Below are 21,133 nucleotides of genomic sequence, written 5' to 3' on the forward strand. Positions count from 1 at the left end.
CACCTCGAGAACAACGACGACGCCAACTCCGCCACTCTGAACGAAAACCTCACCAACCTCGGCCTCAGACAACTCAACACCGCACCCACCCACGCCACAGGCCACACGCTGGACGCCATCTTCTCCACAAGCACCCACGTCGCCTTCGACCACACCTCCGAACCCCACTGGACCGACCACCGCTGCTTCCACTTCACCTTCAAAAAACCAACCACGCACCATCGCACTCAACAGCTGCCGCGCCGCTGCTGGAACAAAGTCACCGAAGACCAACTGACCACCACCCTCGCCCAGAACCCACCTATCAACCCCACCTGCCCCAACGCCGCAGCCCGCAACCTCAGACAGTTGTTCGACGACTGCGCCAACACCCTCGCCCCACTCAAGAGACCATCCAACAGCCACGCCAGCAGGAGAGCCACCTGGTTCACCGACGAGCTCCTGACCTCCAAACGCGCCTGCCGTAAGCTGGAGAAGAAATGGCTCCACAAACGAACGCCAGAAAACCACGCAGCCCACAAGGACGCCACCTGCAGACATCACCACATCATCAGACCTGCCAAGAGATCCTCCTTCAAAGACCGCCTGGATAACAACGCACACGACAGCAAAGAGCTCTTCCGCATCGTGAAAGAACTCTCCAATCCCGACGCCAGCGCCAACGACATCCCACCCTCACAAGAACTGTGCGACTCACTGGCTATCTTCTTCCACCGCAAGATCGCTGACATCCATGACAGCTTCAACTCAACGACCGCACCAACGATGCACGACTCTTCCCGCCCCGCGATCACCAACAGCGCCAACCGCCTGACCTCCTGGGCCAACACCAACGACGACGAGACACGCAAGATCATGAACTCCATCCACTCAGGATCTCCATCAGACCCATGCCCACACCACGTATTCAACAAAGCAGACGCTGCCATCGCACCCCAACTACGGAGGGTCATCAACATCTCCTTTGAAAAAGCGACATTTCCGGAAAGCTGGAAGCACGCTGAAATCAATGTCCTCCTCAAAAAGCCCAAGGCGGACCCCACGGACCTCAAGAACTTCCAACCCATCTCCCTGCTCCCGTTCCCGGCAAAGGTCATCGAGAAAATCGTCAACATTCAACTGACCCGCCACCTCGAAGACAACAACATCCTGGACCCGTCCCAATCCGGATTCAGACGTAACCACAGCACCGAGACAGCCCTCATCGCCGCCACAGACGACATCAGACGCCAACTGGACAACGGCGAAACATCAGCCCTCATCCTCCTGGACCTGTCAGCCGCATTCGACACGGTCTGCCACCGCACCCTACAGACACGCCTCCAAGAAGCCGGAATCCAAGAGAAGGCCCTTGACTGGACCACGTCCTTCCTTTCCGGCAGAACACAGAGCGTCCGCCTCCCACCTTTCCGGTCAGAAGCCACCGACATCATCTGCGGCGTCCCCCAGGGCTCATCCCTCAGCCCGACGCCACCACAACCTCAACATCATCTCCTATGCCGATGACACCCAGCTCATCCTCTCCCTCACCAAGGACCCTCACACCGACAAAACCAACATTCACGAGGGCATGAAGGCCATCGCCGACTGGATGAGGAGCAGCCGTCTGAAACTGAACTCAGACAAGACAGAGGTCCTCATCCTCGGACCCACCCCCTCATCCTGGGACGACTCCTGGTGGCCGACCGCCCTGGGGACAGAACCGATACCAACCGACCACGCACGCAACCTAGGATTCATCCTCGACTCCTCCCTCTCCATGTCCAAGCAAGTCAACGCCGTCTCCTCCTCCTGCTACAACACTCTACGCATGCTCCGCCGGATCTACAAATGGATCCCGACCGAAACAAGAAGAACAGTGACACAGGCCCTCGTCAGCAGGAGACTGGACTACGGCAACGCACTCTACGCAGGAATTCCAGCCAAACACCAACGGCGGCTACAACGCATCCATAACGCCTCCGTCCGACTGATCGTCAACGCCCCCCACCGCAGCCACATCACCCCCTTTCTGAGAGACCTGCACTGGCTCCTCATCGACAAGAGGATCACCTTCAAGCTCCTCACCCACGCACACAAAGCACTCCACAATGCCGGACCAGCCTACCTGAACAGCAGACTCAGCTTCTACACACCCACCCACCAGCTCTGCTCCGCCAACCTCGCCCTCGCAGATGTCCCCCGCATCCAACGTACGACCGCCGGCGGCAGATCCTTCTATTACCTCTATTACCTCGCTGCCAAAACCTGGAAAACCCTCCCAACCCACCTACGACAGACCCAAGACCTACTCGCCTTCAGAAGACTCCTCAAGACTTGGCTCTTCGAGCAGTAGCGGCACCCACCCCCCCCACCCTTCAGCACCTTGAGACCCTCACGGGTAAGTAGCACGCTTTACAAGTACCCTGATTGATTGATTGATAGAACATTGCTGGGCATTGATAGAAAACCATAACTTAAACAAACGATTAACCAGTTGCCGCCTGACCTCTCTGAATCAGGAATACTTCAACTTTATTTTCGGTTGGAAAAGTGTGCAAGGTACGCTCTAATAGTCTAATAGTCTGATAGAACATCGCTAGGCATTGATGGAAAAACATAGCTTAAACAAAAAATGAACCTTTTTTCCTCATTAATGTCTTATAAGTTGTTCATAGATGGCTACCAGTTTTACTTCCTGTCACTTGTCGGCTTCCTAGCGGCGTCTCACCCACGCTCCTACCCATACTTCCTGTCGGTGGGGCAAGGAGGGGAAGTGATGTGCCTGCTGCATGGGACTAGGAGAGAGAGGTCGGAATTGGAGAGGAGGAGATAGCTAAGGAGGGGTAGGCGTCTCGGAGACAGAAACACAACAGAGATCAGCTCACCCGAATTTGCTCTGCTCTATTGAGTTCCAATCTAATCATGGCTTCCCAGAACATGGACCCCGCCGCTGCCACCAACTCCGCCGCCGCCCGCAAGGGAACCGAGCCTGGGTCCAGCGCCGCAAGCAGGGGCTCCGTCAGCAAAAGGTAAAAGGAGCTAGGGGGCGGTTAGCAGTGGAAGTTTCTGTCTATGGTTTTTGGTGTGTTGAGTGAGAGCCCTGTAAGTGGGGATTATGTTAAGGGCTGTAAGGAGGGGCTAAGTTGAGCTTGCCACAGTACTTCAAATAGAAAAATAGAAGTGCAGGTACTCTATACCAGAGTACCTGCTCGTTTCTGAGAAGTGCCGGTTCTCTCCAATTAAAAGTATTGAGTTTCTATTGAGAAGTGCAGGTACACTCTCTCTCAAAATATAAAAAAGTGCTGGTACTCCGTACCAGACAGTAGTGGCCCATTTTAAAGCACTGGTTGTAAATAAAGGGTTGGCTGTGACTCACCCGTGTCAGAGGTTGTTTTATATCATACATATCTACAGTTTTTGGATGGCCGCTGAGTTTGTGTGGCGAAGTGTGAGTCCTGGTTATGTAGTGGTGGGAAGTTTTCGGAGCTTGCGTGGAAATGTGTGACTGAAGAACGAGGAGATGCTTTAAAACCGTAAAGTTGCATGGTACTCCAGGGAGTGGCGAGGCAGATTTGACCAAGAGTTACCAAAGAGGTAGAGGTCAAGAAACTGCAAAGATGTGACTGGGGAGTAGGGTGTTGGGTCGTTGACCATTGTGAGGGCGGTGGGAATGTTGCACTAAACTCTCATCTGAGGCGTAGATACTCTGCAAGTTCTGGAGAAGAGGTAAATTGTATTCCAGTTTCTCAGTATTTTTGGGGGTAGGAGATGGGCTTTCTGAAAGCTGGAGATTTGTTTTTGATTGCATTTAAAGGCATTCATAAAAAGTATTACACGTTTAATTCTAAATAGGTCCTGGGCAGTTACTGCAGAATTATGGAGCCTTTATTTCTGCCTGTTTCGACAGCCTGTAGAAATGATCAAAGAGTAAGTAGCAGTGACTAGGACAAAGTACAAGGAGTTGCGGGGGCAGCTAGCAGCACAGGCTCACTCTTTGAAGTATTCCTTACACCGCCTACGGTGAGCCTTTTCCAGAGCTCCAGCACAGTGGAGGATAATTACAACACATACCAGGAGTATATCACGACTGCACTGGATAATTTGATCCCGATGAAAAAAGTGAAAATTAGAAAGAAAACTTCAGCGCCCTGGTACACTGAAGATCTGAGACAACTAAGATCACAATGCAAGAAGGCAGAAAGGGCGTGGAGGAAGGGGTATTTGGATAGGGACAGGGCTATTCTGAAGTCAGCATTAAGCAGGTACAAATCACTTATTCTGGAAAGTAAGGCTCACTTCTATGCTCAATCTATCCTGCAAGCCCCAAATGGGATTATGGAGCTTTTTAGAATTGCAAAAACCATCTTAGCTCCAACCTGCCTGGAGAATAAAGTAGAACCCTCACAAAAGCTATGTGATGAGATCGCCACTCATTTTCAAGATAAAGTGGCTAAAATTGTTGACCTTTTCAAGGACAACGAAACGACTGCGCAGAATCCTGGTAAAAAAACAATCAATGGGACCAGCAAAACTCTCTGGTCGCCTTCCCCATCACCGGTCCTAGGAAGCTTGTTTCCGGTCCAGGGAAGACATGGCTTGGCAGTTCGGGCTGGACTGTTCCCATGAGGCACAGGGTCAGACTGATTTGCATATGGCATTGTCTGAACTGGGATGGCAGAGTGGGCTAAAGAACGGTGATGGATTAAACCCAGATCAGTTGACTGGGGGTGAGTGCTTGCAATGTTCTTCACTCCGTCCATCATTTCCTTTGGTTTTGCTTTGTTCGCCATAAGTTGGCAGGGTATGCTCAGACGTGAGTCCCTTGCTCACTTTGCCACTGGATTCAAGCAAGCCTGGCTGAAGACGGCTGAAATGCCAGAAACCGGTCCTAGGAAGCTTGTTTCTGGTCAAGGGAAGACATGGCTTGGCAGTTCGGGCTGGACTGTTCCCATGAGGCACAGGGTCAGACTGATTTGCATATGGCCATGTCTGAACTGGGGTGGCAGAGTGGGCTAAAGAACGGTGATGGATTAAACCCAGATCAGTTGACTGGGGGTGAGTGCTTGCAATGTTCTACACTCCGTCCATCATTTCCTTTGGTTTTTGCTTTGTTCGCCATAAGTTGGCAGGGTATGCTCAGACGTGAGTCCCTTGCTCACTTTGCCACTGGATTCAAGCAAGCCTGGCTGAAGACGGCTGAAATGCCAGAAACCGGTCCTAGGAAGCTTGTTTCCGGTCCAGGGAAGACATGGCTTGGCAGTTCGGGCTGGACTGTTCCCATGAGGCACAGGGTCAGACTGATTTGCATATGGCCATGTCTGAACTGGGGTGGCAGAGTGGGCTAAAGAACGGTGATGGATTAAACCCAGATCAGTTGACTGGGGGTGAGTGCTTGCAATGTTCTACACTCCGTCCATCATTTCCTTTGGTTTTTGCTTTGTTTGCCATAAGTTGGCAGGGTATTCTCAGACGTGAGTCCCTTGCTCACTTTGCCACTGGATTCAAGCAAGCCTGGCTGAAGACGGCTGTAATGCCAGAAACCGGTCCTAGGAAGCTTGTTTCCGGTCCAGGGAAGACATGGCTTGGCAGTTCGGGCTGGACTGTTCCCATGAGGCACAGGGTCAGACTGATTTGCATATGGTCATGTCTGAACTTGGGTGGCAGAGTGGGCCAAAGAACGGTGATGGATTAAACCCAGATCAGTTGACTGGGGGTGAGTGCTTGCAATGTTCTACACTCCGTCCATCATTTCCTTTGGTTTTTGCTTTGTTCGCCATAATTCGCCAGGGTATGCTCAGACGTGAGTCCCTTGCTCACTTTGCCACTGGATTCAAGCAAGCCTGGCTGAAGACGGCTGAAATGCCAGAAACCGGTCCTAGGAAGCTTGTTTCCGGTCCAGGGAAGACATGGCTTGGCAGTTCGGGCTGGACTGTTCCCATGAGGCACAGGGTCAGACTGATTTGCATATGGCCATGTCTGAACTGGGGTGGCAGAGTGGGCTAAAGAACGGTGATGGATTAAACCCAGATCAGTTGACTGGGGGTGAGTGCTTGCAATGTTCTACACTCCATCCATCATTTCCTTTGGTTTTTGCTTTGTTCGCCTTCCCCATCATGTCAGCCCTTACCTTCGATTCTATGGTCAGGAGTATTTCCTCCGGCTCACCCCTTGACCCCCTGCCCCAGAAAGTGTGGAAGTCATATGGTCATCTAACCTTCCCCAGGCTGCGCCAGATCTGCAACCAATCATTGGAAGTAGGACTGGTCCCGGAAAGATGGAAGCAGGCTGTGGTTTCCCCTCTCATTAAAAAGCCTTCCCTGGACCCTACCAATCTGGTTAACTTTCGACCTATCTTCCTTCTCCCTTTTCCTATTAAGATTCTGGAAAAGATTGTGAGTAGATCTCTCTCTGAATTTCTGGAAGAGCATCACTTGTTAGACACGGACCAGTTCGGTTTCCATCCTGGCCATGGGACGGAGTCGGCTCTGGTTACCGTGTTGGACAACATGCGAATGTGGGCTGACACCGGGAGCACCGCTGTTTTGGTACTCCTGGATATGTCAGCCGCATTCGACACAGTAAGTCATCCTATCCTGCTGGAGCGACTGGAGGAGATAGGAGTAAAGGGCCGAGCACTGCAGTGGCTCCGCTCTTATCTTGCAGAGAGACAGCAGGTGGTAACGCTGGGACCATTTTCCTTAGGAAAATCTCCTGTAGCCTGCGGGGTACCACAGGGCTCTAGTATCAGCCCCATTCTTTTTAACATATACCTGCAACCATTATTTGTGATTATTAAGGCGTTTGGGGTTGAACTGGTAAACTATGCAGATGACACTAGGCCTGGGCGAAAATTTCGTTCCGTCCGCGGAAATTGCGATAATTTGACATTTTCGCGTTCCGCGTAGAGTGCGAAAATGTCAAAAATTCCGGTTTCCGCAGCTTGGCGATAATTTGTTTCTTGCTCGCGCTTTAAAATAATACATTCTCGTGCGCGCGCGATCGCCTTACCTGAATCCCTGCGTTCGCCGACAAGTTTTCTTGATCCAGTCGCGTTCTCCATGAGATGTTGTATTGTTTTTAGCCATTTGCGCTGTCTCGCGACAGTTCGCGCCCGCAGTGACGTCATGCGTCGCGCGATCACGTCTTTCTTCTCGCGATCATGCACCGCGAGACAACTCAAAACAAGATGGCCGCGCCCGCAAGCAACCACATGGGTAAGTTGGCGACCCGCAACCATGCAGAAAATCTCGCGAACATGCCGGAAAAAAACTTCCGCATCTTCGCGATATTTCCGCTTGTTTGCGATAATTTTAAACATTTTCGCGATAATTTGCGAAAGTTAATTTTGCAAATTCCGCCCACCCCTAGATGACACACAACTGGTGTTTTCGCTGGAAGGAAAACAGGCGATGTCCCTAGAGCAGTTTCAAAACTGCATGCGTCTGACCACAGACTGGCTGCGGAGTAACTCCCTGCAGTCTAATGGAAAAAAAACTGAGGTGCTGTTCTACTCGCCATTAAGGCAGAATCATCATCTGTCGGTGGAGTTCAGGTTGGCCCCGGATGAGGCTCCATTGGTACCAGCAAATACTATCCGTAACCTCGGCGTCTTGTTCGATAGCAATCTTCAACTAGATTCACAAGCGAACAAGACAGCCAGCGTGTGCTTCGGGCTACTACGAGTGCTCCACCGGATTCTTCCGTTTCTGCCAGGCAACTCGCGTGCCCTGATTGTAAGGAGTACAGTATTTAGCAGAATGGACTACTGTAACTCCCTGTATTTAGGGGCCCCCCAATACATCCTGCAGGGACTACAGAGAGTCCAATCAGCCGCAGCAAAGCTGGCGCTCAACGGTAGGCGCGACTTCTCACCCACTCAGGCGCTGCTAGAGCTTCACTGGCTACCGGTCAGAGAAAGGATCCATTTTAAATCGCTTTGTCTGATCCATAAAGCAATGCACGCGGAGGGCCCGATCCCTTTGCAGGAAAGATTCTTACACTATTGCCCTCCAAGACAGCTGCGCTCCTCCAATGCTAACTTATTGGCACAACCCAGATTCAAACGTGCCAGGATGGGCGGGAGGGCTTTCAGTGTGGTAGGGGCCCGGTTGTGGAATGAGCTCCCCTGGAAGATCAGACAGCTAGACTCCTTACTGGAATTCAGAAAGAGCCTTAAGACCTGGCTTTTTCCAGCAGCCTGATTGCCGTCGATGCTGTTCACCTCTCTCAGCATAAGAAATTAATTGTTTTGTCAGAGCGCCAGGATACCCGTAGGGTGACAGTCTGCGTTATACAAAGGATTATACAATACAATACAATTCACTTATGACAACGGTTATTGCCCTGAGGTTGTTACTGTGGGGCGGGCCTAGGCAGCTTGATTATAAGTGTGTTTGAGTATGCTGCCCAGCTGGAGTTACTCAGTCATCTAGTTGTGGGATTGTTCTGCCCCCTATAAATTAAAGTGAAACACGGACGCAGAATGACTCTGCGTGGCACTGGATGAGCTGTGTCCGGCAACCTAGAAACCCCACCAGTGGGTTCAGTGTGATGCAGAATAGGGCTTTTACTAGGTTGCTAATTTCATTACCGGAGAGATCCTCGTGCCTGGGGATAGCAACAGCGCGAGCCTTCAACGGACAGCAAAGCGGGGTATGGGAGGAGGCGTGCGCCTAAGAAGGTGCCGCATGTGAAGAGCCGTCTTGCCCGGTGTACTCCCGAACCGCTGCCATGGAGGCCAAACAAAACCTTCAGTTGTACCATGACCCCAAACCCAGTGGGGGAGATTAAAAAATCGGTGAGCGCTGGGGGTTGAGACCCGGGTACAAGGGTTTTAAAGGAAAGGACACTGTTCTGTAGAGTTGTTACGAGCATGTCACATCCCATATGTTGGCAGTGCATTGAGTTAAGGTACAACCATGTGAAACTGGGCAAGCGATTAAGAGCTGTTTTGGGTGTGAAGTTGCACGCGTCGGCATCTTGGATAGTTTTAGTGGGGGGGGCTCGGGAAGTTCATCAGGACAGGCCCTAAAGAGCTAACTCTAGGGAAAATAAGGTAAAGTTCGCAGACAAGGCACAAGGATCAGGAGGCTGAGGCTCTTAAGCCAATCATATTACTTTATTTTAAGATATGGACTTAAATAAGCCAATAAGTTAATGTCAGTTCTGAAGGGGCGGCAGTCACAGGGCAGTGTAGGAGAAGAGTTGCATCTCTAATGAATGGTTTATTTTCCCCGTTGTTTCGGTTTTCATAGTTGGTCAGAAAGGCATCTTATAATGCCATTGATAATGGACAAAACTTGACATGATCTAGAAATCGCGTACGATGATTCTTCCTAAAACACTGCGTGGTTCGAAAATCTTGAGATTCTCTGCATGACTGATTCAGAAATGCCATATTTATTTTAGCTTCATTTAGAGTAGAGGTGGACGCGGCAACAAAACAACAGAGACAGCCGAGGTTCGGATCTTAGAGCCGGTGCACAAGCCAGGCCGTGACAAAATTTGCTATGTTAAATCATACAACAAACACCAGCCAGAAGCCTGACTAAACAGTACTGTGTAAATATTTTGTTTTCTCCTATAAGTAACTGCAAATTAAATAATTGATCTAACTACACACTTAGTTGAGAAGCATAGTCGATTTCTTAGATAACCATTGTTTACATTCAAACACGTTTTAATCGCTGGTCAAAGAATGTTCCACTTTTATCAGTGCATTGCAGGGTTAGAGCTATCATACTATAAAAGATAAGTGTGAGAAACAGTTAACACACAGATCTCTGTAGTAAGTGTGTTAACCTACAGGTCTATTCTTGTGCCTAAAATCTGTAGTCAGTATGTCTCATATGCATTCCCCATATGCTTTCCCCATTGAGCTGTCTTATTGGGATTGGAATTTGTATCCTGCAGGATACGCAGACATTTCTGCATAAGGTGCATTTACTCACCACAGTTTTCTGAGTGGGCTAACAACAGGGTCGTATTGGGATCACAATTAGGCACTCCTTAAAAAAGTGGCCCAATTTCCCGTATCATGCCATGTTAAAGAACAGTAGATGTTTCAGCACCGAGGGTAATGTGCTACATAGCTAAATGCATATAAGGTCCCAAAGGCGAGACCGATGGCATTGCAAATGCTTGTTAAATATAACTCACCCCAAGGGTAGGCCCTGGACAGCTCAGCGGGCAGGATGCGGGTATTTAAAATGTAGGACATATGCATTTAACTTTTATATGTCCTGGTAGTGAAAAACTCTTCCATTCTTTTTTTCACTACTGCAAGTCCTACCTCTCTTATAGAATAATATTGGAGGTACCTTGTTAAATTTAATAAGCTGTAATGTCCAAATAGGAACAGGTAACTAGTTCATGTTTGTGTCTTTGGAATTGTAATGAAAAATCCTCTCTTATGGTACAGTTGGATTTTAATGACTCTTTTGAAAATGCGAGATGCAACCCCGACACCGGACTTCACTTCACAAGCCCTCATCAACAGGACCCTAGATGTTGATGCTGTGGGACCTCGCATCGCAGCTCCTCCGAACCAACGCATCTCCTTGGGTGCATGACATCCACAGCATGAGAACTCGCAACGCTCTGCAATCAGGATCTAAGGTACTCTTTTCAGCAGGCCTAACTGGGTCCCTGTAGCCGGCCTGTGCTCCATCACAGTCAGCCTGAACTTTGTCCAAGGGTGGTGCAACTGATGGAGCGGGTAGTACAACATTTTGTATACCCCCCATTTCTGCATGTTTATATTAATCCGAATAATCTATTATTTGTAATATTATTAATCTGTTTGCAGTGATATCTAATCAACTGTATTAATGAAAGAATTACACGTGGGATTTGCATTTGCATGGCTGAAATAATTTGTATACTAATATATGTACGCATACTAATGGTAGAAAATTAGAATATTGCACGATATATGTTGCTTTTGTGACGTAATTGTACGTTGCACCAGATGACATCGTTGGGTGAATATAAACGCTTTGAATGTTGCTATCATGCTAGATAATTACATACACATAAGGGAATTAGTGAGGGTTTAACATTTATTAGCTATTTCATTGTTCTAATTACGTTTTGTGTTTGTTTTGCTTAAGTTGACCAATTGGGCCTTCGTAAAGATGGCTGACTTTGACATGACGGCCCTAGTCACCGTTCCACGAGGTTTCGGGTGAAGTGTGCCTGCGCCACAGCCAGCAACAAGTGGCCTCGTCCTGACCCCATGCAAGATGTACCCAGCAAGATCGCACTGGGAGAGTTGCCAAGACTATTAAACAAAAGACTGTCTTTAAAACCGGAACCAGCAAGTGTGATGACCTAACCAAATAGACTATGTGAGAACTTCACCGAACGACCCCAAACCCACCAATCAGGACTGCCTAAAACTGATTTTTTTTACATTTTGATGTTAATTTCATTATAAAAGTTGGTAGACAAAGCGAATTAGAAACACTGACACAGACGCAGATCTTTCCTGATTCCTGACGTTATGCTGATGGAGAGGACAGTGACACTGCTGGACAGCTGTTTCCTGAATCTTTGACAGAATTAATTGCTGCCTGACTTTGACGAATTAAAGACTTTTCACGACTTGATTGACTTAGAGGACGACTAATGGCCAGATTAGGTAAACATGATGTTCCTTGGTTTGGTTTATGATTTATTAAATTTGCAATTAATTAGATAAACAAAATTATTATTTTAGCAAACAAAAGTGTTGGGTGATTTATTTGAAGAGATTAGAATAAGATTAAAGGTAGATTAAAGAATTGAGCACCAAATATCCAAATTCAACTAACTGATCTGTCGACTAAATGGAGGGAATATCTCAAAGAGCAGAGTTTAATAAAGGTATTCAATGTATGTTCATGTAAATTAAGTTCTTTAGGTGAAAAGGTGTTCCTTTCATGTCAGCGTTTGAAAAATGTATCTCTCCCGTAAGAACGGATCAATGAAGTGTGAGTGTTGGTGTTGTGGGCCCCACCAATGAATGTATTGAGTGAATATGCTAGTATGATATTTGGTCTGTGACGAAGGGAGGATTTAAAATTCCACGCTGCATCGCAACCAGATATTAACAGTTGGTGCTTTATGCTTTTTCGTGCTATTTGAACTGAAATCTTAAAACCTGCATATGTCCGGTTCGTCATTTTGGTCTTCTTTTATTTATTGAAAATGCCTCAATTTTTCTAATGTAGCATGGAATCATTTTTTGTGTTTTTTTTTACTTTGTTACTGATTGAAGTGTTGCACAAATACTTTACAGTTTGCCTCCAAGTTAAGCTTGACTACTCTGTGCCAAGCTACCAGAGGATTGAGCACAGGTTAATTTGGGGTTGTGTTTGGCTTCACCCTGACAAGTATTGTGGTTGCTGCTTGAGTAGGGTTTCACTCTCTCAACCAGTAACCCAATTTCTTAAAATGAGTAGTATACAAGCAAAAGAAATACTAAAAGGATACTATCCTTTTTGAAAATCAAAACAATCGTCCCAAGACAAACCCCTTGGACAAGTGTCCACTCAACAGCAGCACAGTCAGCAAATGTTGATGACTCCAACCAATTGAAAAGTCCCGTTGGTGGGATTCAGTTTCTGGTAATCTTGCTTATGCAGAACCAAGATGGCAAAACCTCTGTCTTTTTCCTCCCTGTCCTCCCTGTAAGGCCTGACTGGATAGGTGCTGGTACATTTTTTTATTTCTTTTTCTAAGGCCTCCAATGAGCAAGATAGCTATGTGAGGCCGTGAATGAGCAACAATACACAAAATCCATCACTGAATACCAAAAGTAAAAAAAAAACATTGGTGCTCTTAAATGCAGTGTCCTTAGAATGTGCAGGAAATTATGGATCATGCAATAAACAAACCATTTTGCGGTGATACCCGTTAGAGAAAGATAATATGGAAACATGCAAATTTCTTTAACACAGATTAGGGCTGATTACCAGTACCGTGTATACTTCCAATCCCTATGCAAATCCCTGTTTGTGCAGGGATTGAAATAGTGCAGGGATTAGAATAATAAACTAAGTGGAATACACAGCGCCTGTCAATTACCAGGTGTAATAAACCCCACACCCCAGCAATTTTCCAGAGGTACATTCCAGCCGGTCCAACCGGATTCTCACAAAAACAATTTGTGATAGGGGGAACTCGTGGAGTTTCACTCTGGGGAATTCCATGGAGCTACATAATAACTCAGCGAGATTCCACGGAGTTTTATATTTTTAAGAGATGTATTTAATTAAGGGTTTTAACAAGGATGGTTTGTTGGTAAGAATATGACAGGTATTATGGGGTAAAGATTTTTATGGATGGGGGCACGTGGGAAACGGATTTGTTGGGCCTGCTTGCAGTCTTTGTTTTTTTTTTTCAATGCTGTCAAATGTACTCTAGGAAATTAATTATTATTTATTTTGTAAAGATTTTAAGTAACCATAAAATACATTTATTCTAATCTAATTCAGGACCACTGTAAAAAAGGCACCGCCTCAAGGTATACTGCCACGAAAGTTTTATTTGCCCATTCCACTATCTTCCAATCCCTATCCAAAAGTGTGCCCACCTAATACTTTAGGCCAGACTCCACAAACACTAGCCAGCTGTCAACGCCAATGCATTAGATGTAGTAATCTCCATGTTTTGTTTAGTTTGTATTTGTAGTACCATCAATCATAAGTCTATATACAGACAACCACCAAATGTGTACCAGTCATAGTCTCCTGCCCTGCCTCAGAAACTGTAAAGCATGTCCCAGAGAATTCCAAGACTTGTCATGCGTTTCATGGTGGACGTGGTGAGAAAAAAACAATATTGGTAGGTCTGTCCCAAATAAGTGACCTGTGACTGAGCTGACCAGTCACAAGGGCAAGGGTTTCCAGTGGTAGATCAAACTGAGGACATGCTGTCAAAAATTCAGGAGGACTTCCAACTCTAAAAGAGGTGGAGTACCCACAAGTTCGGTGTGGTTGGCGTGCAGGCAATTTATGGAGGAGTTACTGTTCTGCCAGAGTCTAAATAAGGATACATTTTCAGAAAAGTATATTTTGTGCTGAAACTTTTTGTTTCTTAAAAAATGAAATGTGTGAAATAAATGATAGAAAAAGATTTTCCTACGTAAGTGGAAAAGGGAAAGGCTTTGCTACCTTCACAAAGATTTCCATAGAACTTTATAAAGGTTGCAAAAAACTTTGCATTATTTTTAGTATTTGGAAAGAAAGAAAGGAGACAATAGACTGGTTTCTTAGAAGTTTTCAAATTTCCAAACGCACACCTTACATGAGGCAAACATTTTTATCACTACGAGTAGACCTATAATTAGTGATTATATCAGCTAAGATGAAAAGGGGGCTGGGGAGTAATTTTAGAAACAGCTTTTGTCACCGAAAGAGGCCATCGAGTTAGGTGAAGGCTCTGAGCTTCTTTGTGTAAGCTAGATGCCCCAGGCCTGAATTGGTCCTAAAATGATTTCATTCATGCATGGTAAATAAACAAACTCTACTGAGTCACTCTAACATGAACACTTGTGGTAGATTAGAAAGCTTGTTGTCATGCAATTTCAAACAACAGTTGTAGATTTCATAGATGTGACTGGAATAACTTTTTTACTGACATTTGCACCACATGACAAGATCAAAGAGAACATTTTGCAGTAGTAGGTGGGTCCAATGTTGACACACATTTTCAGATGCACTACTGCACTCTGTACTCCGGAACTGTTCGTGCAATATTGCTTCAGCATCAGAGCAATTCATGCAATCCATTCCCTTTTATAATGCAGTAAATCTAGGCTCCAAGACTGCCACATTAAGTGCTAAATAGTTATTATATGCTATCATGATCTATGTATCTGTATTTCCTTTCAGGTTATACATGTCATGGATAACTTTGAAGTAACATATACATGCATTTAGCAAATAAAAGAAGAAAAATCCCCAGAACGTTGGAGCAGAAGATGGACTACTTTCGACTTGAAGTAGCTGTATGATGTCAGATTTTTTTTTTTTTAATTCTAAAGATATATTTTTCATTTCGTCAGCCTAATGGTCACCCACGGCAAGCCAGCCTATCAACATTTAAGTCAGCCATTGTTCTGACAGTGATGATTCCACTGAACTGAACGCTACCTTAAACCTGGAGGGAAAACAAGGCGGCTGAGGGCAGCGCACAGCAGATAAAAATAGTAATGTCATTGTTATGAGGAACCCGCTGTTCCAGGCAGAACCCTTCCAAAGGCAGAATAGCTCTGGGAGGGGATGTACCAGTGCATGAAATGGAAGAAAAGAAGTGCAGGTGTCAACGAATCCAGTGAGCAAAATAAAACATTGGTGAAAAGGACCATTTCAGCTCTGCTGGTAAAATCTCTGTGTGATTATACTATCTATATGTGAATTTTTTTGCAACCTATGCAGGTGCAATTTTCTTTTTTTGCCTGCATGTGCAAAATACCCACCATTTCAATTGTTTAAAGATAGTGAAGAGTATCTGGATGGCTTCTGTATACATTTTACTTTCCTGATTATCTTTCTTAATCTACCTCTTTCTTTAGATATTTGTTTTGCTCTCGCTTTTTCTGTCAGTTTGATTCATCCCTTCGCTTTCTGTGAATATTTCTGTTTTATTATCTGTCGGCCTATTTTTGATCGTACTCTGTGTTTCTCTCTATTTAACTTTCTTTTTCCGAGAGCCTTTTACCCTATCTGTGCATATTGGTTTTTGTGTATCGTAACAAAAAGAAGGCTGGGAGATTTTTGAGTGGTCTATCAAATATCTTCCCTATTATTAATCAATATACTTAAAATAGTAAACAATTTGACATTCCAGAGTAGTATTCTCAGCTCTACTATTTGGCAGGGGTTCTGCCTGTGGTATACCATATGGGCTATTCAGGGCATACCTCTTTCAGGAATATGAACCGTCACCCACCTAGGTGGAATGCTTCATCATTGGGTTCAACTCCACGGTAGGTGGTGGCTGCAATGCCTAGCATGCCACTTATAAAAGAGGAGGTCACTTTTGATAACACCGGTATTTAACATATGTGCGTCAGTAATTTAGTGGGTGGTTGTGTACGATAGGTTAAGAATTAGTGAGCATTAACATTGACTAGGAAATCCCACATGCATTTGCTTTATTCCGTGGAGATTCATACCAAGGTTAAAAAACAATCATAAGAGGACCAATTGAACCTAATTCATTTGGTGGTCCCTCTAGTTTGGTCTATGTGTTCACACCTAACGATGCCAAGCTGGATCCTGTGGCATATCTTCAGGACCTCCTCTATGTTCACCCTATCCTACAGGTTCTGACTGGTGGCCCATAGTCTGCATGTGCTAACCACTGGTGAAGTACTAGTGGTGCTCAAACATAAAACTTTGACTCACATAGAATGAACCAGGAGAACCTGGAATACAACATGGACACATACAACTTTGAAATGTATCAAACTCTGGGACCACCATGTGCGAATCTGCTTATTTAGTATTTACAATGACTGCACAGCTGTGACAACATACATGACTTGATTAATTCACGTGGTAAATGATGATGCTGCTTATATTTTAAGTCTTACCTAATATTGCTCTGTGGTCAAAAAAGTTAGCTGGGACAGGCCAGGGAGGTGTTATATTTTTGTCAGGGGACCAATGACGACGAACTAACTGCAGTGCCATACTCCCCTAAGGAGACCTCAGCTGACGTACTATCCTTCCGTATACAGGCATTGGACGAGCCCTTTAAGCAACACCTCGGTTGTCAGCAAGAGGAGCCCCGAGGGGAGTGGCCTATGACGCTTCCTTCAACGGGCCTATCGTAAGCGGGCCGGCCCAAAGAAGAATCCCGGATACTTGTGACGAGCGCGGAAGTCGGTACAAGAACAGCTGGAGAGACGCAGGAGACGAAAGAACCGCCGAACCTCGCCTATTCCTGGGTGGAGAAGAGGAACGCTTGTGGAGACACCATCCTCGATGAGAAGGAGATGCCAGGAGGCCAACAGGATCACGCGTCACCCAGCCACTCTCCAGGAGGATGGTGGCTAAGCAAGGTATGGGCCAGGATCTGCGGATTTGCTGGGCACGGGCAGGGAACGGGGACATTTTAGAGGGAGGTAACTCCGTAATACATGCGGTGTTGGTATCTGGGTGATACTCCCCTTGCACTCCCTTCCCTAATCCAGGAAGCGCTATCTTCCCCATATCTGATATTAGTTTTTCCTTCATTTTTTTTGGTATCTCGAGCCAAGCAAGAGGCAATACGTCGCTCAAGGATGAACCCCGAGGAACTGGGAAGCCCCAAAAGAGTGGAGGACTTGCGTTAATTACCTAATTTCTGTTTGAGTAAAAGAAATAAGGAAACGACCAAAGAATTAAACCTGCCTACCTAGAGTTATTCCCCCTTCTCTTGTGCTATCACGTTGCGCTGCCTGACAATTGTGTTTGGCCTTCTCATTCCCACCAGGTGTAAGACCACCTCCAAAGCGTGCTGCATAGCCACATGATTCAAGGATGCTGGGGCTCGCCCTTGCATAGATGGTAGCCATCTTGAAGTGGAATCATGTCCAAACAGTGACACAGAGTTCAAAAATAGGAAGCACAAGAATACCTGAACAAAAACTGTTTGGAGTCAATACACATGTGATGTCATCTCTGGAAAATTCTGAATTTATGGTGTATTGACGGATGTATGGATAACTCTCAAATTAATTTAAGAGACCTACTGATGAATGCCCTGATGACTCTAAAGTGAAATAAAGGGTTCATCATTAAGTAAAAAAGTGTTTTTCATTGAAAGGCTTTGAATGTGAGGGCTGACTGATGCACTGACAACTCTAAGGTTAGTGCTGAGTTCATTATATAGTTAAAAATGTTTTAAAAGAAATGTTGGGAACATATATGCAATATACAGATGATGATTTGGATCTGGTCAGTCATAATCCAATAAACCTTATCCTCATGGAATGCGCGGTAAGGCAGTCATAGTCAAGGAGGGACTTGAAGTGAATGAGGAATTCAGCGAATGGTTGGAAGTTTTGGGAATGGATATAACATGTACAGGTGATGATCTGACCAGTCACTCACGTAAACCTCCTCCTCCTGCTATGCGCAGGGAGGAGGTCACAGTCAATGAGGGGTTTCTTTCGTAGTTGACTCCATAGAATTTCATCGAGTCCCTTCCTGTCAGTTTGTATTGTGAAGACTCAGCGTTGTTCCTTTTCGAACAGTATTTTCTTAATGTTGTGACATGGTGATATTACTTCTAATACGGTCCAATGTAGGAGTTTGGGTGTATGCTGGTCTTTCAAAAAGTGTTTGGTAAGTTTTGTGTTGCACTGTTTGCATCTAATTGTGTTCATGTTCTCATTTATTCAAATTCCCACTGGTCTGCTTGTCATTTTCTATGTTTTTGAGATTGCATTCATACATGATCATGTACATGCAGTTCTTTGTGTTAGATTTTGTGGTGTTCCATTGCTCCCAAGGTAATCTCATTCCCAACTGCAGGGATTCGGTTTCCTTGATGAACTGAAACACAGTACAGTTAACACAGGGAAAATACCCCATGATCTGAGAGAGGCTCCAACTTCTGGTTCGCGATTCCCTAATTCTTGTTATCCTAGGCCTAGTGTGCATTAAGCAGTTTTTCAAATTCTATGACCTTTTAAAGGCACACCAGAAGTTAGCGGTCATAAGATTTCTGGTATTCAGGATAGGCCAGCTTTTTAGGATTGTCTTTTTTACTTCATGTGATATTGAGGTGAAGGTAGACACACCTGTTAGTCTTTCTGTGGTAGATTGGTTGGATGGTTCTAAGAGGGCGTCTCTGTTGTCGTAGAATTTCACATCAGATTGCCATGAGTTTTAATGTTTTGTAGTTTATAAGCTAGTTCTTGGGACTGTTGTTTGTAATCTTCTATATTTGCGCAGTTCTTACATAATCGAAGGAACTCACCATAAGGTACAGTCTCTCTCAGTGCCCATGGATGAAAATTGTCAAGCTGAAGAAGGCTGTTCCAATCTGTGGGTTTCTTGTAAGTTCTGGTGATATTTTTTTCATTTTTAATTGTTATTTCTAGGTTTAGAAAAATTATCTGCCCCCTTGAGGTTGTAGAGATGAATTTCAGATAGGGGTCTAAGCCACTGATACAGGTCACAAATGGTGGTAGCAATTCTTCTGGACCTTTCCAGATTATCAGAATTTCATTGATATATCTGTGCCAAAGGGCAATGGTTTCCTTAAAGGGGGCTACTTGCTGGGTATATGCAGTTCTTTTCAAACAAATGCACATATAACCCTTCTAGACTGAGAGAAAGCATGCTCTTCATATATGTTCTTTTTATTTGTAAGAAGAAAGTGTCTTCCAACGTGAAAAAGTTCTGACTGAGGGCTATGAAGGCACAGGACTTAACAAAACTGACCATTGTACTATATTGCTAGTGTGTGTTCCTCAAAAGATCTTCGATCACTCTCAAAGTTTCATCCTGAAGGATACCGGTGTACAGGGTCCCTACGCCCAGTGTTATGATCAAAGTTATATGTATTTATTCATTTGTGATGTTAATCAGCTTCAAAACAACTTTGGTGTCTACAGAAAAGGCCAGCTTTGTTTCAACTAATGGTTGAAGAAAAACATTGTAAACAGTAGATAAAGGTTCTAACAGAGATCTGATGCCTGATACAACAAGCTGACCCAGGGGGAAGGATCGTCCCAATATGAACCTTCAGAGGGATATTTAGGATAATTTTTTGATCAGGACCTCTGCCTCTTGCTTAAAATCCAGGCTAATACTTAAGATTCATTAACCATTATTTTGATTTACTTTTCAATATCATTGGTGAGATTAACCAGCAGTATCTTTGAGTTTCTATTTTAAAGCAGTAAATGAAAGCTGCTCGACCTGTTAGCCTTAGGGTGTTCTTTCCCCAAACCTTTCTCCCTCACTCCTCCATGTTTTTCTGATCTCGTTTTTATTGTCCTTAGGTCTCTGTGACCTTTACCACTGCTAACTAGTGCTAAAGTGTGTGTGCTCTCTCCCTAAAACATTGTAACATTGGTTTCTCCCCAACTGGCATATTAAATTTATTAGTAAGTCCCTGGTAAAGTGGTAATATCTTTGCCCAGGGCCTATAAATTAAAGGCTACTAGTAAGCCTGCAGCACTAATTGTACCACCCACATAAGTAGCCCTTTTAAAACATTTTCCAGGCCTGCTGTTGCAGCCTGTGTGTGCAGTTTTGAACTGCCATGTCGACTTGGCAAAATAAACCTTTTGTCAGGTCCAAACCTTTTTTTTCTTTATTATAGATAAGTCACCCCTAGAGTGGTCCTGAACAGCCCACAGGGCAGGGTGCAATGTAGTTAAATAGTAGGACATGTACTTTTATGTTCTATTTGCCTTGCTAGTGAAAAACGCATTTAAGAGTTTTTCACTATTTCAAGGAACAATATCCTATTCCCATAGGATATCACTGGGGTAACCTTTTTACATTTAATAAGGCCAACCCCCAAATGGGACCAGGTGAACAGATCATGTTTGGTTTCTTTGGAATTGTAATTAGAAATCCTCTTTTATGGTAAAGTCAGATTTTCAATTGCAATTTTGAAAATGCTACTTTTAGAAAGTTAAAAGAAGGGATGATGGGCAGAATGCTGAACAAATCAAACATACCCCCTAGTCATAGATCAGGATTTAATTCATCGCTTTTTGCTCACTACGTCTCCCCAGTTAGAACCCAGCCATATGCAAATCAGTCTTGACCCTGCTCCTCATGAAACAATCACCCCCAGTCAGAGATCTGGGTTGAATCCATCATTTTTTTGCTCACCACGCGGCCCCAGTTTTGACCCAGCCATATGCAAATCAATCTTGACCCGGCTCCGCATGGGAACAGTCAAGCCCAAAATGCCAGGCCAGGTCCTCTATAGGCATCAACGTGTTTTGTCTCTGCCTGGGACTTTTTCAAGCCTAATCAGAAGATACATATAGAAGAAAAAAACATTAATACAAACAATTATTTATGAAAAAATGATTACAAATGTAAAAAAGTGTAAACCGTTTTAGTGCACACTAATGTGTTGCATTCATCACCACATGACCTCCATAACACCTCGTGAAGATTCCATTAAAAATAAAGATAACGAAGTA

This window comes from Triturus cristatus, chromosome 9, assembly GCF_964204655.1.
Source record: "Triturus cristatus chromosome 9, aTriCri1.1, whole genome shotgun sequence".
Taxonomy (NCBI): Eukaryota; Metazoa; Chordata; class Amphibia; order Caudata; family Salamandridae; genus Triturus; species Triturus cristatus.